Raw genomic sequence first — 25,220 nt, 5'->3', positions numbered from 1 at the left:
TATTGCAAGATGCAAACACATGTAGATCATCCACTTTTACACCCGTGGGGCAGTGAAAATTTATTTTACTTTCCCATTTATGTAATCTAGCTGTTGCATAATATAACATTTACAAAGCTCAATAGGTCTGAGGTTGCAAATTAGTAGTCATAAGTGTCCCCAATTCCTACCAAATCTACCCTACAAATAATCAGCTGTCACCCTCATCTTCAATGTAAGTGCCCATTGAGCTGCCAGGTCTGCATTGCTCTTAAGCATGTATTCAGCAAGAAAAGGATATACATGTTTCATTGTAGCAGACTCAGGCCCCAATTGCAGTTTCTCCATGTATTTCTCATTTATGGGATCTTAGCTAAATTCAAGTCTACCTTGCTAATGTTCTGCAAAAGAAATCCCTTATTTTAAATACATAAAGAATCCCCTCTAGACAATGTAAATTCAGTTTGTTTCAAATGTGCATGGAACATCTGGCCCAATCTACAGTGGCCATGTTGTGCCCACATGTGATGAACAAGAAGTGACATCTCGAAGGATTTTCTTTTTTTTCTGTTGAAAATCTGTTGCTTGATCTGCTTTTTTAGTTGGGAGTATGTTCAGTACCTCTAGCTTTTCTGATATCACTTGTATTACTCTATTGTTACCGCTCACCAATTGTACCCATGAGACTGTGACTGATGTATATTTACTTTCTACTATTTAATGTATTTCTGTTGCTAACCACAAAAGGTGACCTGTGAGAATCCGTTACTTTTGTGAACCATCTACTAATACCCTGTTTTGTACATATAGGATTTACCATGCAAAACCACCTCTTTTCCTACTTTTATTTAGTAAACAAGTGGAATCCAAGACTAGTAATTACCGACCCGGTGACGCAATGTCACGTATGAACTATGTACATTATGTTACTCTTAATTTTACTCTACCATATCTCTGGGGGTTAGATAACAAACAATGGTTACCTAGATGCTTCATATCAATGGTTACTAAGATATTTTTTACACCACGGATAATTGCTTTTCGATTACATGTTACAACTACCAAAATGAATATTTTTTTTTACCTCTGGACAATACACTATCTCCACGATTTACTAATTATGTTATGGTACCAGGAACTGTGTACTAAGGTTGTGTTATACTGTGAAATTAATTCTAAAGCACTACTTCCCTCTCACTTGGGGTCCGCTTTTATCACACACTTTCCTACCAGGTGTCCTCTATACTTACCTGTTTCTGCCATACTTTTAATCTCTCCACTTGCTGTCCGCCATCCTTCCAACATGGCTGCCCTTTTGGCCCATCTTTGAATACTTCCAGATACGGAAGCCATCCGATTCTCTCTCACGGCGCCCTTGACGCCTGCTTGCTATTTAACCACCGCCCGATTCAGTTTCACTAGCTTCGCTCTTCATACTACAAGGTGCTATAACACTTGCTAATGGTAAGTTATTGGCTGTGAGGCTTTGTCTGCTTGATTACGCCTTCAATTCTAGCATGGTGTCCTTAGACTAGTGCTTTTTACCACGTTAACCTGACCCATTGACTCAGTGCTTAACGAGACTGGTTTTGGCTAAACGACGTTTAGTGCTTTTCACCGCGATAACCCAATCTAATGTCTCAGTCCTTTACTAGACTATTTTCGGCCACACGCCGTTCCCATGGATTTAATTAATTTAATCTTTTACACTCCTTATCATGTGTCTTAGTTCATGAACCTTGTGCCGCTATTATTTTTCACCTGCACTCCACAACACTTTTCCCCCACTTTGTCGGTTTGAATTTTTCACGCAGTCCGACTTCTTTTTACCTTATTAACCTTATCTACCATGATTATCTTACTCAGGCACACAGTCCTTTGTTGGGCCTGTTTGTCCATTAACACGCCCTTTTCCCAGTGCTGATGCTGCTTACTCTCGTCAGCCTGTTGCCCTAGCTGACGCTTTTTTGCCAGTGCAGACCATACTGACCATGCACTTTTTTCTAAGACTTACCAAGGTCCTCTTAACCTTCGGCGTGCCTAGGATTTACTTACCTGGTACTCTTGGATGATACTGTTTCGATTAAAATTAACGACTATTTATTGATCGACACACGCAATCAGACTCCCATTTCAACACCTGTTTGAACACAGGTAGCATTGTTCTACTCTCGAACTTACTACTTCCACTCCTTCCTTCTGTATATCAATCAGTACTTACCTTATTATTCCTTTCTTCTTTTCGCCTTCTCTCCCTCCTTCTTCTTTTTCCTTTCTCATTCCCTCAGGTTCCTCCCTTACATTCCCTATTAAGTACTCCTTCCATATACTGCCAACATAGGTAGGCATCTTTACCTTCTAAATTGCACTTTTTTCAAATGTTTTATCTCAATTACTGTATTACACACTGGGTAGCAACGTAACATTGGGACCACGGATGAATAGCACATTGTTCTTAGTCAGAATACACATATGTGTAGATATGATATACCCACATCCTTCTATCTGCCGGTTTGGGCTCCACTCTTTGTTTGTCACTATTTAAGTGAATCTCACGATCATTTGTTACACACTGTTACCTCACGTTTTTACACTGGTTCTGTTTGCCGTGTCTATACGCATACATTTGCTCTCTCAGAATTGTTTTACCTATTGTTCCAGTCTACATGTACATATCTTAAACTTGGCACTGTATATTTCCTACAGCCTTGATGAAGTCACAGTTGTGACGAAACACGTGTTGGCTGTTCCTGTTTGACTGTATTCTGGGATTTACGAATATTAATCCGAATAAAAGACCTACTGGAACACCAAGAGGAATACTGAATGTTTTACTAACAAAACTGCTACACACAAGCTGTTACTCATACTTTTCAAAGTTGTACGTTGTTGAGTGCTGTGGTCACTTCTTGTTCATTATATGCTGTGTATTTTTATACACTATACTGTGCCTTCAGGTAGTAGGGCACTTGGCCGCGTGCACCTATTCACACTATATTTTACCACTGCGGACACAAATCGGATGTGTGATTTTCTGCCATTTCCTACCTAGTTGTTTTTTAGTCTACATCTGTGCCCCCATGTGTCAGCAGCTATGTTGAAACATCTGTGCCCTGTCTGCCAGATACTCAGACCTGTCTTGTCTTCCTTACATTTTACTCGCTTAAAATAGTTTGGATCAGAGATTTTGCACGAAAATCCAATAGCATGGAAACCCAGACACAGCTGACAGATATAGCTAGAGAGCTGAGAGTGTCGTACCATGGGGTCCATATGACGAGAACAAGGGTTTACGCGTAGCAGCCCAAAGATAGAAGTGGAAGTGGATTTTTGGAATTGGCAAGACACCTTTGAAATTGCAAAATGTAATAATTTAATTGCTCAGGGTGCTCATTTATATTCCCATATGGAACTATACACCAAGGAATCAAGGCGACAAAAAGTGAATTTGTAAGACCAATTGGTAAGGATCTAAAAATGCAAAGAAGTTTTGGAAATCTAACCACGTTGATGGTATTGCAGCTTGTGGTCAGTAAACCTGCAACCTGTTCGGGATCCACTTAATGGCACAATATTTTTAAGATGAGATTCACAGTTATGTCTATCTGTCGCTTCTACTCTAGGAGAAATGTTAATTCTTAGCTATAATGCATATGGAATAATATGACAATCGAAGTAGTTTTATACTAATTATCCCTCTAGTCTTAGAAATCTTCAATTTATACCCCCGAAATGTACACAAATTGGGCTACAGTTATTTCTGTAACCGTGACAGCCGGTTCGATATTTTGCCTACAAATTGTAACACCGTCCCCTAGGCGTCTAATTTAATTTGTTTACCATTCTGCTCTACAGATATTCTATCCGGAGTGTTCGCTGTTGCGCGCAGACACAGCTCTGATTATAGGGAAAAGAATGGCGGAGATGCAGGACATCACTGCTCCATATCAGCCCAAGGGTCTGACGTGACATCTATACTTACGATCCTGGCTCTTGGAGACTTATATTGTGGATTAAAAATGCCATATGTTTGGGGTCAGAGCTCAGTTGTTTCATTGCTGTCCATAGATATTGCGACAATACTTCAGCAAATGCGTTTTCGGCGTTGAGGAGGTTCGAACAAGCTTCCTTTTCTAGCCCTTTAACTGCATCTAATGCTGTGATAGCCCTATTTTTACGTAGTAGTAACAGCTAGAATATTGCTTCGTGGAATATATCCCGTTTATTATTTTAGAGGCTGCAGGCAAACATTTTAGAATTTTAGGAAAACAATGATGCGTTCACGTAGTTTAAACAATATGATCCCTCTCCCATTGCTAGTTTAACTGTATTTAGAAACATACCAATATATACATACAGAGTTCCTCTATAAGTGGCACTAATTACTTCTAAAAGATCAGATATCAGAATATCTGAACAGGCCTCATAGAACTCGACTGGCATAAAATATTCCCCAGCAGATTTCTCCCTAAGCAAGTTGGTTATATGCATCATAATCTCCTTGGCTGTGATAGGTATTCTCGTATTAATATATTGTGTTAAACATTGACTAGTATTGATCGAAATACCTCAATAGTTTTTAAGCTTTTTATTCATTAATGGTGTGCCACTGACTATCGGATCATCGTTCCCCTGCAGCCCTTGATGTAATTTACCGAGCAGTTGTCTTAAATCATATATCGAAGAATGTGCCCATCGACTGATTATCGGCATTTACACGAGTTTGATAAGGAAGATATACAACGCTGCTTTCTCTTTTAACTGTTTATGTGATTGCGCAAAGAAGTTCAATATTTTTAGAGAAATTGTTACAGAATTGATTGATATTTCTGTAACAGCTTTGATGTGTTCATTTCCTCACAAGTGCATTTGCTTACAGAAATTGATGAATTCTGGCTTGACTTGAACCAAATCTCACCACTCGTGTTGGAGCGGAATTCATACTGGTAGCTACATATTTTTGATTAACTATATGCGCCTTAAATACAGTGTCTCGTAATAATATCTGTTGAAAAGTCTAGTGAGGTGTTTCGGATTGTTATGCTGGGGAAAATATCCATATTCGTTTATGGGAAAGCAACACATGATATTAAAACAAAGTCTACCCTGTAATACTGCTTATGAGGATGTGATTTATATAGAAATCCTGGTTTCCAACTTTGGAGAGCACTCCGCCATTCATTTAAACCTTCCAAATGCTGTTAGTGAGTCTGCAACACTCATTGTGCCACCCACCAAAGTGACCTTTTAAAACATGTCTCAGGCCTGCCACTGCAGCCTGGAGTGCAGTTTTAAACTGCCATGTCAACCTGACAAAATAAATCTTCTGTCAGGCCTAAACCTTCCTTTTTAATAGTTAATACATATGACACCACTAAGAAAGGGAAAGGTGGGCTATATCTAAAAAAGTTGGACATGTGGGCTTAAGTTTTACACGTTCTGTTAGTGAAACACTCCTAAAGCTGTTTTCCACTATTGCAAGACCTGTCTCTCTGATAGGCTAATATTAGGTTAACTTATTACACCTAATAAATGATAACATAAGATTAGGAGCAGATAAGAAAATTATATTAACATTCTACTTGATTGATAAGGTTGTATTTTAAGTCAGAATTCTGAAAATGTCACTTTTAGGAAGCTTGCATTTTCTTGTCATAACCATTTGTGCCTTTTACCAGTATCTTGGATCACATGACTGGGATTAGCTTAGTTGCTGACCTTTAGCCATTCCTCTCTGACAGTGAGACAAAGGGAAACTATGTGTTGGCAGGATGTGCTGTCCTGCTGGGAGGGTTGGGGTGGATCTGTTTGCTGCCCCACTTACATTTCGAATTGCTGCCTCAATCACACACACACAAAGGAACTTGACACCAGTCTTTTGTCACCATAGACTACTTGGAGCCTTGACAAGGGAAATTAAGAACTTTCCAGAAACAGAGGTGGAGGCAGTATAGGGAGTCACCTCAGTTCAAAGGCTGGAACCAGGTATAACTATTGGACCTTGTGAGCCACTCATCATATGACTTCTGAACCTGTGGAAGGCTTAGAGGGAAGACTGTTTTCTGCCCTGCTGCTAGAACGAATACCTGCTACACTGCTGGTGGAAAGACTGCCATGCTGCTCTGCTGTTTGTGGAAAGAAGCTTAGACCTGCTCCTGGAATCCAGGTCTAGCTCAGTGACACCAAGGGCTATATGGCTGGTCTCCTGTGCGAGCTACGGGGACAAAAAAAGCTTCAGAGACCTGCCCTGCATCTGCTCAGCTGACCAGAACCAACTGGATCTGCCTATTCCCTGCTGCTGGCCTATCCTTTAGGTAGTCCTGATCCTCAAGAGGTACCACCAGCTCCTGATCCCTTGGATGCTATCAAAATGTATTCCTCGTTGGCCAACTGAGGGTTTTCTAAAAAATGACACAACCTGACACAACTCGATTCAGAATCTTGTATTGCAGCACCCCGCAGCTCCTGATCAGTGGCCTCATTGGAACAGACACAGAGTGATGCAACTCAATGCAGGACTCCTCATTGCAGCATCTTGCAGCTCCCAATTGGCAGCCCCTTTGGAACTCATGGCAGTGTGATGAAGGACCTTGCATCTCAGCCCAAGTACAACCAGGAACACTGACCGGCAGACCAAACTTGGTCCTGTACCCAGCCGGCCCTCCCTCACATTCAGCCTGCACTTATGACGTTGTCCTGGTCTACAGCAACCAGATAACCACAGTTGATATTTTCTGCTTTTTGTTGCTCCTTTTATGTAAGACTTTTGACATATACCCAGTTCTATTGATTGGATTTTTTTCACTCTGATGTCATTTTATTCATTAAAATTGACTCCAATTTTCTAGATTCGTATGGGATTTTTCTTGTGTCATGTTTTCACTTTATTACTGTTTGTGTGCTGCTTAAATACTTTACACTTTTAAGCGTAGCCTAACTGCTTTTGTGCCAAGCTACCAGATGGTTAAGCATAGGTTAATTTAGAGACCTTCTTTGCAGGGGCATCGCCAGCGCCCCACTTTAGCAGCCACAGTGGGGAGTGGGGTTTTTCATGAGCCTCTTCCGTCAGCAACTCAGCAGACAAAGGCTCATGAGTAAAGCTAATGGATGAGAATGTGAGTGAGTGCGGGGATAAGTGAAATGGTGGATGAGTGGGTGAGAGAAAGGGTGGATGCATATATGCATGAATGAATGAGTGAAAGGATGTATGTAAGAATGGATAAGTGAAAAGGGAGGAAAGATATATGTATGGATAGATGGATGTGTGAAAGGTGGATGGATGATGAGTGAAAGGATGGATAGATAAGTGAGTGAAAGCATGGATGGAGCTAAAGGGTAAAAGGCTGGAAGGATGGATGAATGGATGGATGGCTGTATGGATGGATGGACAGGTTGAAAGGGTGAATGGATGGATTAGTGAAAGGAGGGATGTAAGGAGAGATGAGTGAAAGAACGGATGAATGAGGGAAATGGAGGATTTTTGGATGGCTGGATAAATGGGTGGACGGATGACGAGGGAAAGGGTGCATGGATGGATGAGTAACTGATAGAATGGATGTGTGAAAGGATAAATAAATGGATGGATGGATGTGTGAGTGAAATGGTGGATGGATGAGTGAAAAGGAAGCTGGATAGAGGTTTAATTAGTGACAGGATGGATGTAAGGACGGATGAGTGAAAGGAAGAAAGGATGGATTAATGAGTGAAGGGGTGGATGATGGATGAGTGATATGGTTGATGGATGGATGTTGAGAAAGGATGGATGGATTGAAATGGTAAATGGATAGTGAATGGATGGATGGAGTGAAAGGCTGAACAGATAGGCGGGTTGAAAGGGTGGATGGATGGAGAGTGAAAAGATGGATGAGTAAAAGAGAAGATGAATGGGTGGCTGGATGAAAGGGTGGCTGGATGGATGGATGAGGGAAAAGGTAAATGGATGAATAAGTAAGTGAAAGGACGGATGAGTGAATGGGTATTTGGATAAATGGATGTTTGAGTGAAATGGTGGATGAATGGGTGAGCAAAAATGTGGATTGATATAAGCATGGTGGAATGAATGTAAGTATGGATGAGTGGAAGGAAGGGTGGATAGATGAGTTAAAATGTGAATTGATGGATGGATGAGTGAAATAGTGGATTGGTGGATGAATCATGAGAGAAAGGATGGATGGGTAAATGAGTGAAAGGGTAGATGGATGAGTAAAAGGGAAAATGGTTGGATCGATGAGTTGATGGATGGACTGAGTGCAAGGGTGGATGGATGGGTGAGTGAATGAATGGATGAGTTAAATGATGGATGTAAAGATGGATGAGTGAAAGAATAGATGAATGAAAGGGAAGGTAGATGGATGGCTGGATGAAGGGGTGGACAAATAGATGAGTGAAAGAATGACTGAGTGGCAGAATGCAGGAAAGGGTGAATTGATAGGTGAGTGAAAGGAAGGGTGGATAGTTGAATGGAAGTGTAAATGGATGGATAAGTGAGTGAATGGTTGGGTCAAAGGGGGGATGGGTGAGTGAAAGGATGAATGGCTAAGTGAAAGGGTGGATGGATGGATGGATGAGTGAAAGTGAGAATGGATGGACGAATGGAGTGAAAGGATGAATGGATGAGTGAAAGGGTGGATGGATGAGTGAAATAATGGATAGATGAATGACTGAAAGGATGGATGCATGAATGGATGAAAGAGGTATAGAACACTGAAAAGATTGGTGATTGAATGAAAGGATGAAGAGTATTGAAAATAGATGGATATGTTTGGATATGGATGGACTGATGGATGAATGGAATGGTGACAGACTGAATGTTGGATGAGAGACTGAATGGATAACAAAATGCAAATGTGAAATGGTGGATATCAGCAGGTGGATGGAAAGATGAAAAGATGAATGGGTAGATGCTTGTGTGGATGTGACTAGTAAGCTCTTCTGGGGAGGGTAGTGATGTCTTGCTTTGCTTGCTTAGTGCCATAAGAGCTTTTGTTCTAAGTAAGGGGTATTTTAACTTTCTGGCTACTCTCGTGCTTCTGTGGTTCACCCTGTCAAGGATTGTGGCTATTATTTGAGAAGGGTTATATATATATATATATATAACCCTTCTCAAATAATAGCCATCTTCTCAAAGATATAGGCTATATATATATATATATATATGCTATATATATATATATATATATATATATATTCTCTCGTGCTTCTGTGGTTCACCCTGTCAAGGATTGTGGCTATTATTTGAGAAGGGTTATAACCCTTCTCAAATAATAGCCACAATCCTTGATTGACAGGGTGAACCACAGAAGCACGAGAGTATATATATATATAGCCTATATCTTTGGCACCATTTTAGGAATCTTTAATGTTTGATGAAAAAAGGAAAAGGGGCCAGGGTAGGGACATCCTGACCCTTAGCTCTGGTGGTGGGGCCCCAGAGGGACCCACCCAGGGATGAAAAGCATTTGTTTTATTAAACATTAAAAAACAAGTGTTGGCTCCCATGCTTGTTTCTGTGAGGCCCCTGGGTAGGTCAGGTCCTGGGGGCATTTACATTTTTCATGCGGAAGCCCTCTGGTCCCTCTGCAGCCCCGGGGACTGCCACCTCCCTGAGGCTTTGAAAAAGTGAAATGCGAGGGGCTGCCCGGGCCCCCCACAACCCTGGGGACCACCACCTCCCTTGGGCTTGAAGCAATTGTAATGGGGGTCCCCTCACACCTCCACCAGGCCCCGTGACCCACCACATCACCGGAGTTTAAATCAGTATAACACTGGGGCCATCCAGCCACCCACAGGACCGGAGACCGCCACTTCACTGGGGCTTTGCTGAATTTGTGCACAGGGCTGTGCAGCTCCCCTGTAGCCCAAAGGAGCAACATTTCCACACAGCATTTCTCAAATTGTATACAGAGGGGAGGCGCGTAGCCCCCTGCAGCCTCAGGGATCACCACCTCTACGGGACTTTTCTCAAAATATGTGCAGGGGTCACACCGCCCCAGCAGCCTCGGGACAACCACCTCCCCAGGGCAAATGTTAAAAAAATAAAAGGGGTCAGTTTTGGACCCCAGCAGACCCAGGGACCACCATCTCCCTGGGGCTATTTTAGTTAGAGGGGGCAACTATAACTTGTGCCCATGCCATGCACTGCTAATTACGCCACTCATGACATCTTTGATACCATCATTGATAATATCAATGTAACATTTGTAGTAACATTTTTGACGAAAAAGCTGCATGGCAGGGGAAGGGCAAGTTAAAACTATCTTAGGCTACAAGTTAAATTTACTTGAGATAATTCTCCCACATGAGCATGGACTCTCCAGTCACTGCCCAGCACACAAAGATCAGGAGTACAACGGCAATATCCAAGGGATGGATTGCGGTAGGATCTGTTCACGCCCACATCTCTCCTATTGTTATCAAACGCACATCATCAAGAGACTTTCATTAGGTGAAAGTCATGCTTTCATTGATATCGCCTTTTACAGGGACTCTTTGAATCTCAGCAGTTCTTCCTCGTTCGTTTTATAGTACATTCTGTTGCCAAATGTATGCAGTCGACAAGTGATGTATGCAGTTAGAGAAGGATAATATTTCTTTTTACAACGCAAAGCATATTTCAATGAATTTACAAAAGATATCTTTTGATTGAAAGCCTTCTTTACCTTAAAAGCAACTTTTATTTTACGTTTTCAAAATCTTATTCATTCTCCCATTTTTCAGACGAGGTTGCTTCAGCCATCCCACGCTTTGTAATGTTCTCATGGATTTAACGTGTTAAAATGCTGCCCTCTTGTGTTTACAAATAGAAACAAGAGCTCCGTTTTAGATCTGGAACTCGGCTGCGTTTCTTACACAGCACCTTAAATAGATTCCGTTTTCATTTATATTTCAAGGTTCTATTGTAAGCACTAATATGCAGTTAATCATGAAATCTCACTGTTGCTTTGTATCTGTAAAATCAACAAATTGTGAATGCATGGATACGTGTTTTTTTCTGGACCACTTAGGCAATAAATACTACGTATTTCACACTGGTTAATATCGGAATAGTTAATTTACGCTAATCATTATGTCTCTTTTGTTCAGTATCACAGTAGGCATTTATTATTGTTTACAAAATGTCTGTGCCACAAATTATAGATACTCTTGCGTTAGGATATCGTTCCAAGATATCAGTTACACCTTGCTGGGGTGAGGAACAGGGAGCTTTATCAAAGCTGTACACAAGTAGCTTGTAAGAACAGATAATGCTGCCCATTTCCGCCATACCTGGATGGTTGTGATAGGGTACTCTATGGCCAAGATTGATACTTTTTGACGTAAACCTGCGTTAGTGCAGGTTTGAGCCAAATAGTATAGTGCTGGCTAGCGCCATTCCAGGAAGCCAGCTGGGTGCCATATTTAAGGAATGGCGCAAGCCGGTGCTAAGGCCTGGTTAGCATCAAAATAAATGGCGCTGGGGAGGCGTAGGGAAAACTGGAGGTTGTATGGGAAAGAATGGCCCTAGTCAGGTTAGAGTAAAAAAAAATAATAATACTCTAACCTGACTAGTGTCATTTTTTTGATGCTCAACCCCCATTGCCATGAGTCCTGTCCTAGTAAAGACAGAAGTCATGTCCCCCAGCCCAATGGCCAGGCCCAGGGGACTTATGTCCCCTGAGCATGGCCATTGGGCACACTGCCATGTAAGGGGGCCCAAGTTAGGCCCCGCTATGACACTTTAAAAGAAAAATCAAAAACATACCTGGACTTACCTGGGATGGGTCCCCCATCCTTAGGTGTCCTCCAGGTGTGGGTGGGGGTGGGTGGGGTGTCCCTAGGTGTAGGGAAGGGCACCTGTGGGCTGTTTCCATGGTCTCTGACCATGGAAAATGGCCCACAGTCCCCTAACGCCTGCTCATTCCCAGGCGTTAAATAATGGCGCTAAGCAGGCTTAGCACCATTATTTAAGGCCCTCCTTCTCCCGTGCCTGATTTTTGCATGGGAGGATAAATAAGGCGCAAGGGTTTTGCCCGGAAACGCGTACCTTGCATCTCATTGACGCAAGGTAGTTTTCCGCAGGCAAAAAATTACATGAAATCCAATATTTTTACGCTAGACGGGTCAAAATATAAATATGGAGTTAAGTTTGCGCCGGATTTGCTTAAAAAAAAATTATGCAAATCTGGTGCAAACAGAGTATAAATATGAGCCTATGTGAACTCGTCCATGACAAAGTACCTCAACAGCTGTTTTGAAAGTCTGTGGTTGCATTTCTGTGCTACAAAATTGATAGTAAACTTCTTTGAAACTATTTACATGCATGTATACCCCAGCAAGAGCTTACACTAAAAAGCAATGTGAATCAGAAAGCATCATGTACTTCTGGTGTCATGATTAGGGGTGGGTGAAGAATTGCCCTCCGCCGGCAGAGTTTGCAGAGCTCTCCCCGATCCGCGCAGAGCTCTGAAAAACTACATGAAGTGACGCAGAGCGGAGTTTTTTCTCTTGTTCACGCTCACTAATGTTAAGTTGGTGAGTGCGAGCAAGAGAAGTTGCTAAGTTGGCAAGCAAGATTTCTGAATGCAAGGTATTGCGGTAGGCTGCAAACGTGTAATTAACTTGCAAAGAGGGCGTGACTAGCCAGGAAATGCTATTTTATTTCTGCTTAAGTAGGCTGCACGGAACCATTTGTTGCCTCTCACAGATGCCTCGTACTGGACCTCATTTAATACATTAACTAGTTGTCTTCTATAAGGATCCCTGCGTCATCAGCGTTATTCCTCTTCTGGGAGCCTCCAAGAAAACAGTTTTATTTCATCATCTTGTTTAAGTTAGACAGCCGCCATTGAATTGTCAACACTTTTTAATAAACTCAAATTTGTAAGCAGCCCGAGGAGCCACTCCACAGATACACCGCATTAGAATAGAAGTCGGTAGGTATATTAGTGAATGTGCCTCAACAAAACTGACCAATGCAAAATCGACTCCAGAAAACCCTCTCCCTGAACAGTAATGAGCAGTAGGATGATAGTCATTGATAACAGATACTGATTAGTCCTTCAAAGTCAGATTAGTACAGTAGGAACACAAAGGAATGGGCAGCAATTTCTGTCTCCTTACTTAAATAGGAAAAACAATGGCCCGAATTTAAGAAAAGTGGCACTGCATTATATGCAGTGCCACTTTTCTTGCGCCCATCAGCACCCCCCTAACATCATCATGTGTGTGCTGTATTAAACATACACTATGGCGCAGGTTAGGGACAATAGAGGCTTAATTTTTTACGCTATTGCAGTACATTGCAGGATTAGTGCCAAACATTTTGCCACTAATCCTGCAAGGCACATGGGGGCCCATTAGGAATAATGGTGTGCCCCTTTTAACGTCTGCTATGTGCAGGCATTAAAAATAGCTGCTAAAAATGCACAGTCAAATCTGATAGATTCCACTGCACCATTTTTGCGGTCCTCCTTATGGGGGAATGCCCCCCTTGCATAAATTATGCCTGGCGCAGCCATAATGTGACTTAAGGGGTTACAAAGTGGGGCAATGCATGCTGTGCACCACTTTGTAAATTTGATGCACCATATTTGGGCTTGTTGAGCCACATTACAGTCACAAAAAATGATGCTAATGTGGCGCAAAGAGGCGCTAGGCCTTCTTAAAGCTGGGAGAACTTATCTGGAACATAACAGCAATATGTATATCAATAAGATGTCCACCTCCCCCTAAGAAGTAAGGGCATCCAAACCTGGATGTTACTCTAAGATCCTGATAGGCTACAGCCTGAGAACACTTCCACAAACGTTTACATGGGTGTGTGATGCGATTGTGCCCGTTATGTGGTGAAGCAACGGCCTCCAGAAATAATATGGTGTCATTCCTTCAGAGACCAAAACAAAGAAATAATTAAGTCACTTTGTGGGATGTGTTTTGGTCAACCCTCGTCCCAGTGTGTTGGAATGCTCTAGAGAGTTTTCAACAACTTACACATGGGGTGCAACTGGATAAAGATTCTCCACTGAGTTGTATAACATTTACAGATCACAAGCATGCCTGCTTCTGGAAGCAACTGAGGATAATCAGAGTGCAAGGATGTGATGCACAAGATCCCACAATTCATGTGACTGCTATTGGGGATGGTCACAGGTTTGATAGATGCTGTCATGAAATGTCAGTTGGGCCGGAAGAACAGAGCGATGTAATAAAACCCGAGATTTTTTGAAGCAATAGGAACAGCACAGCCCGAACTGCAAGGTACGGTCCTCCATGAACTGGAACACAAGCAACCTAAGACCTAATTGGGGCTCTTCTGTCGGTTGTAGCTTGGCTCCAGTGCACTTTGCTACTTAAGACGTTAGGTCAGTCACACAAAAGGTGACGAAAGGAGTGTTTGCAATAAGATAACCACAATTGGTCAATCCAGGTGGTGTTCCAACCCATCAATAGCTGCAGAGTATTCCTGATGGCATGATTACTGTTGAAAAAATGACTTCCCAGTGCGGATCACAAACAATTTTGCCAATGATAACTGATGCATATGTCTGCTGGCTATTTTGATGCAAAATTTTGGCAGAGCGAGAGGTTGTTAAATCATCTCTCCTGAAGCTTTCAAATGTCTGAGGGTAGATCGCAACCTCCATAAGGATAGAAAATGAAGAGTTCCGTTTATTTTAATATGACTTGCTTATGTTTTGCAAACTCAATCTGGTCGATCGGTTTATAAGCCAGAACCTGTAGCCATTATTCCCAATTTAATCTGGTCTAATGTTTCATCACAACTTTAAAGGGTGGACCATGGGTACTTGCACCCCAGCCATGTACAGTTTTTTTAATCAAAAATGTCACTGCAAATATTGCAGTGATATTATCAATGATGCTATCAAAGATCATGAGTGCTGTAATTTAAGGGCTAATTAGCAGTTCTTGGCAACAGCGCAAGTTATAGTTACCTTAGGACACGAGTTATAGTTACTTGAGATGACTCTAACTATAAAAGATTAATTTCTATGGTTTTGTAGGTTTAAAATGTGAGCCTAACAATAACGTACCCTGTAACCTTTGTTTTTTAAGTGAATTTTTGTGTTTCTTTTAAATTCTATTTCCTACCTATAACTTTCTGGTAACCTACGTTTTTTTCCAGAGAATTTCTATGTTTTTTTTAACTTAAAGTAATTTTCATTACTATTCGCTATTCCAACCACTGCCGCGCATGGCCTTCAGCTGTGGGTAGTGGTGGTTGGCCATAGGGCCTGGCCGGCAGCCATACCCTGCAGCCAACCCAGTGACCACCCAACCCCCTTTTAGCTGTGTGTGGGGAGAGTTGGCTGTGGCCTGTCTCTCTGGGTGTGAGAATGTGTGTGATATGGTGTATCTGGGGGTGAGAGTGGCTGTGAAAGTGTCTGTCTGGGTGAGAGAATGGGTGCGACAGTGTTATAGTGGGTGCATCAGTGTCTGTGAGTGGGTGGGTGAGAGTCTGAATGGGTCTGTGAGTGGGTGCGTAACTATCTGAGTGGGTCTGTGAGTAGGTGATTGAGGGTCTGACTGGGGCTGTGAGTGGGTGCACAAGGCTCTGAGTCAGTCTGTGAGTGGGTGCATGAGTGTCTGAGTGGGTCATTAATAGAAGGGAAAATCTGCTTTATAGTAGTCTTTGGAGAGGCACATGAAGTAGCATACTGTTCTTTGAGCCAAAGCTGGTGATCATTTTCTTTTTTCAGGTTTTCAAATTGCCTAGCAGTAGTTTCCATCAGCTGCTCTGTTACCTCTTCTACCTTAAAAATAAACAGAATGTCTGGTTCTGGCAACAGTGAAATATGAATTGATGAAAAGAGCCCATATGCGAGATTTCTTGTGTATGTTACAACATATTCATCATAGAAGTCCGATATCTGCCTTTTAATCTGCCAAAACTGCTCTTTTAGTGTGTGTATGTCCATATTGTTATCAACCCCACTCACAATAGAAAAGGGTTTGGCAGAGCTTTTAGGGATTGAGACTGGAGTATTATCATCCAGGTTGGGAAGAGCACAAGCCTTTTGAGTTAAACTAAGGAATTCCACAGTCTTTACTGATCCCTTAGATACAGGTTCTATCCTGCTGACTTGAAAGCTCTGAGGGTAGGTCTTTATAAGAGTCAGCACTGCACTTTGAATTCTGAGAAACTGACCTAGATGGGCTAAAGCACGCGTCAGAAAACTAGGAGATCCGTAGGGTGGCTTCTTGGACAGAGTCAGGGTTCCTTGTTATAGCAGAGTCCTGGAAATGAACTTGAGATGCAATAGTCTGAGGCAAGGAATTAACCGTCTTTTCTTGAGTGCGAGTTTCTTGTGCAGAGGTAGCAAAAGCACTTCCACAGTTCCGAACATTCTCACTGGCTTCAGCTAATAGATACTGCAAAAACTCATTACGTCCTTGTAGTTCTTCTATGGACAGGGACTGGGGGGTCACAGCCACAAATAACATAATAGTCTATCATTGAAAGATTAGCAAGCCACTCAGTGTAGTACTGAACTTGCCAGTTATGGTTTTCTTTAACAAGTATATCCTTTTAACCAAGGTCTCTTTTAGAGGTTTTCAGAGAATGTATAGGTTTAGAAAGGGGTGTCTTAACATTATAGGAAAACATCTTATGTCTGTGTGTGCCTTTACTGCCTGGGGAGCTTGAACTTTTTGCTGCGTGCATTCTGTCACGGTTTCGGGCGGGTCTGATCAGGACTCTGGTTGGGACACTCCTTGAGGTCACCGAATATCCTAAAGAGGTAGTGTACTGGGGCAGAAGAGCAGCTAAAGGCATACACGGAAAGAACAGCTATGGACAGGCACAGGAAACAGGAAAGTAAAAGCAGAGCAACCCTTGTGTGAACAAACAGGAAACGGATTACTAATGGACAAACATGCTGGGGTTATACACAGAGTAGGGTGCAGAACCTCCCACGGTGATAGGGAATGTCAATGCCTCTGTGCAGTTTGCTCTTACAGCCAGTCACCCTGCCAGCCCCATAGAAAGGAGGCAGCAGAAGTGAAGGACAGGGGTGGAATACAGGGAGTAGGAATAAGCAGTAAACAGGACTGGGGAACAGAGAGCAGGTTCGGGCTGAAACAAGGCAGGAGGAGGACAGAGAAACAGAGAGCAGGCTCTGGAAGAAACAAACAGGTGCAAGGCTAAGAGATAGGGAGCAGACTCTGGCTGGAACAATCAGGAGCAGGGCGGAGAAACAGGAAACAGTTTCAAACTGGAACAGAACAGGAACAAGACTGGAACACCATCCAAAGTGGTCTGTAACACAAAGGAATCAAACTCTAATGCACAACGGGAATCTTGAGGAAATGGCTGCATATAAGCAGTTCCAAGCTGCAGAAAACCCCAGGTGGAATCACATGACTGGGCTGCACAGGAGAGGTCTCAGGTGTGTGTAGTTTCAGACACTCGCAAGTCCTGGAGGAGAGGATCCGGTGAAAATGAGCAACAGGACTTCTCCCATAGAAAACAATGGGAAACAGAATCCAGGCTTTCCTGACTACCAGGCTGTGCATTATGGGATTTGCAGTCCCAGGAAGCAAATGTAATACTACAAAAGCATTCCCTTGCAAAAAGAGAAACAAACAGGAGGCAGCAAGGGACTCTAGATAAGTGTTCAAGGTGATTCCCAGGCTTCCGACAGTCCCCTTACAGCGCCCCCCTAGAAATGGGACGACAGAGTCATAACAACCCTAGGTAGTCTACTTCTGTTTTATAGAATTCAGTATCTTCTAATTTGACATATAGTTGGTACTTACTCAGTTGTTGAAGTATGGTGTGTGCTTATTTTAGATTTCTGTTTCTGAGTATATAAGAATGTTGTCTATGTACATGATTCACTAGTCATCTTCTTTTTGTCCCCTTGTCTGACTTTCACTAAATGGTGTGCCCCTCTGAGATCTAACTTAGGATAGATGAAAGCATCTTTCATCTGATGGAGTAACTCTGGAATTAATGGGGATATCTGTTTTTAACAGTGATATCATTGGGAGCATGATAATCTATACAAGGGTGTAACTCATCCCCTTTTTGAGGGATGAAGAAGAGGGGTGAAGACACTGGAGATTTAGAATGACAGATGAAGTCATTCGCCACATACTCATCCAAATACTGATGGAGGTGTTCTTTTTCTTGTTATGTGAGAGCATATATTTCACTTCGCTCCTGGGACTAGGTCAATTCATCCATCAAACTCCTGATAGGAAGGCAAGGTTATAGCTTTCCTCTTATCAAAAACGTCAGCTAAGTAAGCATAATCATCTGGTAACCCATCAACTAAGGAGATACTCAACCCATTTGATAGAGTATCTTTGGCTTGAATATTATGAATGCCTCATACTATAGATGCATAACAGTGTTGTCTACAGAAGAGAGACCCAGGAGTTATGAATTGAATAAACCAATCAATGTGTGAGTTGTGTTTAACCAACCACGGTAAGCCCAAGATCAGTCAAAACTATGGTGTGATGGTAATATCAAAATAAATTTGTTCATCATGATTGCTGTCACAGATCATGGTCAGCATCTCAGTAATAGACTGTATAGGACCGGAGGTTAGTTCTTTAGCATTGACTGCTCAGATGGTTTCAGGTCTACCTTTAGCTAGGATTAACATACCCAGGGTTTATGTGAATTGGGTGTCAACAAAATTTCCTGTAGCCCAACAATCAACTAATGCTTCCACTTTCCAAGAAGGTCCAGAGACTGAGTGCAACAAGACTGAAATGGTTAAATGATGGTATGCAAAGCAAGGGTGAGAAAATTAGGTCTTCCTTGATACTGAACTCAATAGGTTCAATTACCAAGACCTCTTCAATTACCAAGTCATCTAGTTTCCATTGGTTCTGGGGACTGGATTACTGCTGCAGACGAAACTCCTGAGGTCACTTTAGGTTTCTGTGGCCGGGTTGGGCATTCTTTAACAAAGTGCCCGGTCTTCCCACAGTATAAACATTGATTTAACTTCCTATGCCTATCCTTCTCCTCTTTTGATAATGGTCCCCTGACTGACCCAATTTGCATGGGTTCTCCTAAATCTGGCGACTCTTTAACATGAGCATCCTTTCTGGTACAGTTTGGAAGATGATAACTTTATGCACAGAACCCTTCCCTTTTTCAATCTTTCATTCAGAAAATCTCTGGTTGAATTCTACCACTAAATCAATGAATTCTGTGCAGTCTTCGGGACGCTCCAACAACTGACAGAGTAAATCCTTTAGCTCATCTCTGATTCCTCACTAGAAAAGAGATTCACATTTTTTCTTCTGGCCAGTTTGCTTTGATGACTAGACTGTTAAAGGTGGTGATATAATGAAATATAATGAAATAAATCTGAAGATCCCTGTCTTAAACTCAGTAATTAGTTATCAGAATTCTGTAAAAAGGCACGAGGAGCAAAGGACTTTCTCATGAACTCTTTAAAACATCTGAAATTATACAACATTGGGTTGTCTCTGTCTACAAATGGTATGGACCACAAGGCAGTGTTACCCCCTAAGCATGAAATAACAAACAACACCTTCCATACACCATCTGGGAATGCCATTGACTTTGTCATAACAAGTAAATGGCATTGCTTATTAAAAATTCCAAATCTTTTATCATCTCTATAAAAGCACTTGGGGGAGCTAATGGAATGGGAACTGGAGGTACTACCTGGATTTATGTAGGAGCAGGAGCTGCTGCTCCATGAGATGTTGAGATTCCACCTGAATCAGTGAATCTAGGGGACTGAATGAATAATATATTTGTATCCTGGGAATACTTATTTTGAGTTAACTGAGACTGGATGGAGTCCATTTCCTGTTTCATAGCAGCATTTTCCGCTTGAATAGAGGATAGTACAATAGCCAAGTCTTGCAGCATGACTTGTGGGTCCAAATTGTCTAGGCAATGTGTTGTTATCATGGGCTTTGTGTTCTGTCAAGAGTTCTGTGGCATGCTCTTATCTGCAGCATACAAGGACGTTATACAGATGATTGGGACCCACTTCCTATCTCCCTACCTATTGTTCGGGATTCTGATATACTCCAGAAGGTAAAGTAAGGTTCCAGAAGGAAGGCCTTCCAGGATGATGTTCTCATAGCCTTGGCTCCCATTGTTGACCTTAAATAAAAGACAAATTATTACTTGCTTTACTCTTAAAACCCCCCATCCCTTCTATCATTCCTGTCTTAAATTTATCATAATTACTTCTTGTTTACTTTATAATTTGTACCTGTCAACATCAGGACAGTGCGCGCTGTACGGGTGACAAAAATGCAAAAACACAGTCTTTATGCAAGAGCATAATTCATGCATTGTGTTTATATGCAGTATGTTAACCTTTTGCATTGCAGAGTTTAACCTTGAAAAACACTATTAATGATGTTTGCAATAACTGTTCATTTGCAAGGTATTTCTGCAGGCTTACTGAGTGTGTTAGGGTGTGGTCCCTTTCTAGGGCCCTCTAGAAGCTTTCCCTGCAGCACGACTGGGTGTGGTTTGTGGGCTGGGCTTGACTCTATGTAAGGGAGCCAGCCCAGCTCCACATGCTCACTATTCAGAGGTCCAGATGCAGAGCAGCAGCAACTTCCTGAGCTCCTGCCTCGGGGGCCTACCTTGATATTCCAGGCCTGCCCTCATTATATTGGTGATCCTTGAGCAGGGCGGTAAGGCAGAGGTCGGGCTGGGCCCCCGACGCCCGTTCTCAAAGACATTCGAGTTTTGGGCCTAGTTGTGAAACTCTCTTTGTGCGTGAGTGTGATTTTCTGGCAATCGCATATTCATGTTAGAATCAGCAGAGTGCACAATTCATTTCTATCATATAAACCTTGGCATTCAGATCGCCAACAGTGTGCGTGATAATTTCATGGCATTTGCATATTCTTGTTCGAACCGGCAGTGTGCGCGATTCATTCCTAGCATGTAAACCTTGGCATTCTGATCGGCAACAGTGTGCGCGATCATTTCATAGCATTTGCATATTCTTGTTCGAATCGGCAGAGTGCGCGATTCATTTCTATCATGTAAACCTTGGCATTCAGATCGGCAACAGTGTGCGCGATCATTTCATGGCATTTGCATATTCTTGATTGAATTGGCAACAGTGTGCGTGATTCAACCCTGGCATAAAATGCTTGGCTTTTAGATCGGCAGTGTGCGTGATCATTTCATGACTTTGAAAACTTTGGTGTGCCGTATTTGTTGAGGTGCACACATTTATCCCGAGCTTTTGGATTAATTTGAAAATGCTTAATTCAAAGTGCGACATTCTTTGTGCATATAAAGTTCCTAATACAGTTTCTGTTGTTAACAGGGAATGTCCAGATAGCCTTTGTCCTCATGTAAAAATGAAATGTTTATTCTGAAACATTATTCAAGAAGGTTCTTGTATTCTAGACAGTATGTGGTATTTCATGAAAAGCTCATATGAAACATTGTATTAACCCATTCTTGATTTTTCCAGGTACCTAGATTTCTTGAGGTCTAGTTATAGTAATTTCTTAGGGTATCCATGATTACAGTATAAGAACTCTTAGATACCATAGTCTATTGAAAGTCAATGTGATTATATCTTGATATTGTGTTGTTTAACCTCTTGCTTTCTACAGGTCTCCTTCCCAGCTGTTCCCTACCTAATCCCCTTTTCCCCCACTTGGACTCTCTCAGGCTCTGTGATATATCTATCTGAGCTTTGGAGCTGTCTAGTGGTGGACATGTTGGGAGCGTGTGCAGGCCCTGAGGATCTGGTCTCCCTGACAGTACCTGTGAACAACTAGAAGGCTGCATTGAAAGTAGTAGAAGGCTTGATTTAAATTGTCACCAGAAAGCTTCCTGTCTTGGAGGAGTGTGTTAACAACTTGAGATGGCTACTGGTATCTAAAGAATGCAATACATAAATATAGATAAGCATACATGCATTCAAGTCTCTTATCTAACAAATGGTAGTTTGTATCTTATTTAAAGGGATAGAAAATCACATACTCATCATCCTGGATTCTATTATTCTTGCAGAGATATGCAAAGTTAAGTAACTGCTGCACAAACTTTTTTATTTTATACAGCTATACAAGTTTTAATAATTTCCTACAATTCTTAGGGGCAGATTTATGGATTTATTTCCCTGCGCCACTTAGCACCCCCCCTACCGCCACCATGTGTGCACTGTATTTAAAATATGGAGCACCATGGCACAGGGAAGGGGGCAATAGCATCATTTTTCATGACGCAGTTGATGTACTCTACAGGAGAAGCGCCAAAATGTTGGTGCTACTCCTGCAGAGCACATAGGGGCGCCTTTAACAACTGCTCTTGAGCTGTAAACCACAGTCTGAAAACAAAAGTTAATTGACAAAATCTGTTTGCAACGGAATTTGTTAACAATGTTCAAGGTAAGGATGAAAATTTAGAATACAATTTGACTAATTTGATGGCTTGTTAACATAGTACTAATGAGTATTGGGAACGTCGTCATGAAGAGCTTGAATGTATGTTGTAAAACGTAGGTGCATCTACTTGGTTTGTGACATTCATTTGTGCAGAGTGCCCATGGGATGACTTACTTGACTTTTTAAGACAAGCAAACTCAATATTAAGCGCATCAAATTGCATACAGTAGGACATCTTTGCTGTTTGGATCGTGCTAATGTTTGTAGATATTTCAATCACAGGTTGCAAGCAAAGCTTTCTTTCAACCTCTTGGTGAAGTTACATATTTCTATTGATGTAAAGTGTACCAAGCAAGAGGTGCTCCTCATTTTCACATGCTGTTATGGCTAAAAGATGCACCACAATTTGGAACAGAAAGAGATGATTATGTGCTGTCTTTCATAAAACAGTATATGACATGCGCCATTGCAAAAGACAATGGTGAAAGAAATCAAATACATTAAGTTATGTGGTTTCAGACACATAGATGTGGCAAGTATTATCATAAAAAATACAGGTGTAAAGGAAGATTTTACACATGGTGTCATTTTGATTTTCCAAGACCTGTCATTTCCAAAGGAAGACTGAACTGCTTTTTATCTGCAGTCAGGCATGCACTGACATGAAAATCACAAAAAATCACTTATGATCTCAGAAGAACAGAGGCTTCCAAGTATATGAATGACTCTAATCCTGTAATTCTGAAAATGTGGAATGCAAATATAGATATACAATTTGTTGCAGATAACTCCATTGCTGTTGCTAGTTATGCCAATTCATATAATACAAAATCAGGGAAGACAGAGAAAAAAGCGATGTCGTCAGAGATTTCTGCTGAAAAGTCTCTAACCAAGACATTTTACAGCTTCAGCTTGAAAATGCTTTCTCATAGATGAGATAAGCTCCAATGAATGCTGTGATCGGTTGTGCTCGAAGTTAAGGGGCATTGTTTGGGTAAGTCTCTTCCTTGCAAGCATAGAAAACAGAGTCTTTCTAGGAAATTCAGTAGGAAGCAGAGTGCGACCTTTCTATCCAAGAAGAAATCCACACCTTGCAAACCTATGTCTTTATGAAAAACTTCAACACACAGATATTGAAATAATGTAACAGAAAATGTAAATCAAGGGAAACATGCTATATTTGGTTGCAACAGCTGTTTAGTTTGGCACACAAAAGGAAGTTTAATAAACCTCAGAAAACGTAGTTGCCAAACTCCTGATAAAAGAGAATGTATCTATTTGGAACTTCTGCAACTGTTCAAGTGTTGGCATTCTGGGTTAGAGTTACTCAGACATTTTTACTGCTATTAAGATTTGTTCAACACTGTGTTAGACAACGTTTAGTGTTCAGTCTTTTCCTACATGAAAATGTTAATAGATGAGATTGAATGAGGGAAACAATTACTGGTGACATAGCTAAGGACAGTTCACAAAGCAGCCAAAGTTCAGGACCTCTAAGTCAAGATCCTATTGGGCAACCAATTATCAAAAATCAAACTGCCATAGCCATGAATGAGGTGGAGACTGCTATGCAACAAGCAAGACAAGAAAGTGTTGATTTGGAACAGTTGGTTGGACAACTGAACAAATAGCAGAAAGACATACACATGGGCATAAAGAAAAAAATAGAGCATTAGTTTCACCACAAGAAGAATGAATATAAATACTCATCATTTAAGCCAATACTACTATATATCAGTGTAGTAACAGCACCATCTGGATTACATGCACACAAAATTAAAGGAATAGTTTTACATTGACTGCTTATGCTACCTGTAGAATATGACAACAAACTGAAGTACCAAAAGTAGTTATCTAGTGAACGTTGTCATTAAGGTGGTCATTATGAGTATGGCATAGTTGGACCACCCCGCCGGCTGTGGCAGTGCGGCCACCGTATTATGAATGCGGCTGTGAACGGTGAGCAATTCAGCCACCCCCGCCGACAGCGGGGACCATCTTCAGACCTGCGAAAAGGCCCATCCCGCCCACCGTATTCCGATTCACCACACCATCACAATTTCCAGGGACGAACCACCGCCACACAAAGCCTGGCAGAAAGGAGCAGTAAAAAAGGAAGTACTCACCGTAGGGACACAGACGAGGCCGACGATGACATGGAGCATGAATTCGAGATCTTCCCAGGGCTAATCCTCGCAATTCATCTCCAGGACCTTGACCACAGACGAAGACGGCAACGGTGAGTACAGGTGCCTAGGACACAATGGAGGGAAGGGGACAATTACACACCACTACCACCGACACCGACATTCATGCACAGCAACACCCATAGACACACACCCTCCCCTCCAACACCCAAATGCACACACACACACAGAGGCCAAACAAGGTACTCACTCAGCACAGATATATACATACCTGACACATGCATAGAAATAAATAAGTGGATGCAAATACCTCCCATATTAAAATGCAGGACTATAGAATATCATTGCACCAACATGCCTGTTGGCCAGATATATTAAATGACTCTTGAAAAGTGAAACAAACTATGTACAAACAAGGCCATGGGCCAGTCCATAGAAAATGTCACAGTGTGCCAACAAGGCACATACTTGACTCCTACCACGACCATGGCCTCCACAGGGCAGGGGCATCAATGGGGCATCAATGGGGCAGGCACCTCAGGGGGCACGGGAGCGGGGTGGGGACTCAGGTTTGGAAGGGGGGACTTTGGCTTAGGAGTCAGAGGGGGTGGGTGTTTTGGCTCGCCCTTAAAAGGAGTGGGAGTGGGCTTGGACCGGGGGTGGGAGAGGGATCAGGCATCTTACAAATTTTCTTAGTGGCTGGGGAAGGGGCAGAGGACTGGGAAGAGA

At 42.0% G+C, this 25,220-nt stretch overlaps 1 long non-coding RNA gene across 1 annotated transcript in view; it reads left to right on the top strand.

Moving 5' to 3' along the window:
- The first annotated feature begins 1,379 nt into the window (after positions 1 to 1,379).
- LOC138285589 (uncharacterized) overlaps positions 1,380 to 25,220 on the top strand; it is a 57,126-nt gene continuing 33,285 nt past the window's right edge. Inside the window, exon 1 of the long non-coding RNA XR_011201619.1 lies at positions 1,380 to 1,443. This is a non-coding gene — a long non-coding RNA (uncharacterized lncRNA). The remainder of the gene's footprint in view (positions 1,444 to 25,220) is intronic.

Source organism: Pleurodeles waltl, chromosome 1_1, assembly GCF_031143425.1.
Source record: "Pleurodeles waltl isolate 20211129_DDA chromosome 1_1, aPleWal1.hap1.20221129, whole genome shotgun sequence".
In the NCBI taxonomy this organism is placed as follows: Eukaryota; Metazoa; Chordata; class Amphibia; order Caudata; family Salamandridae; genus Pleurodeles; species Pleurodeles waltl.
This window is presented reverse-complemented; position numbering and strand designations above follow the sequence as displayed.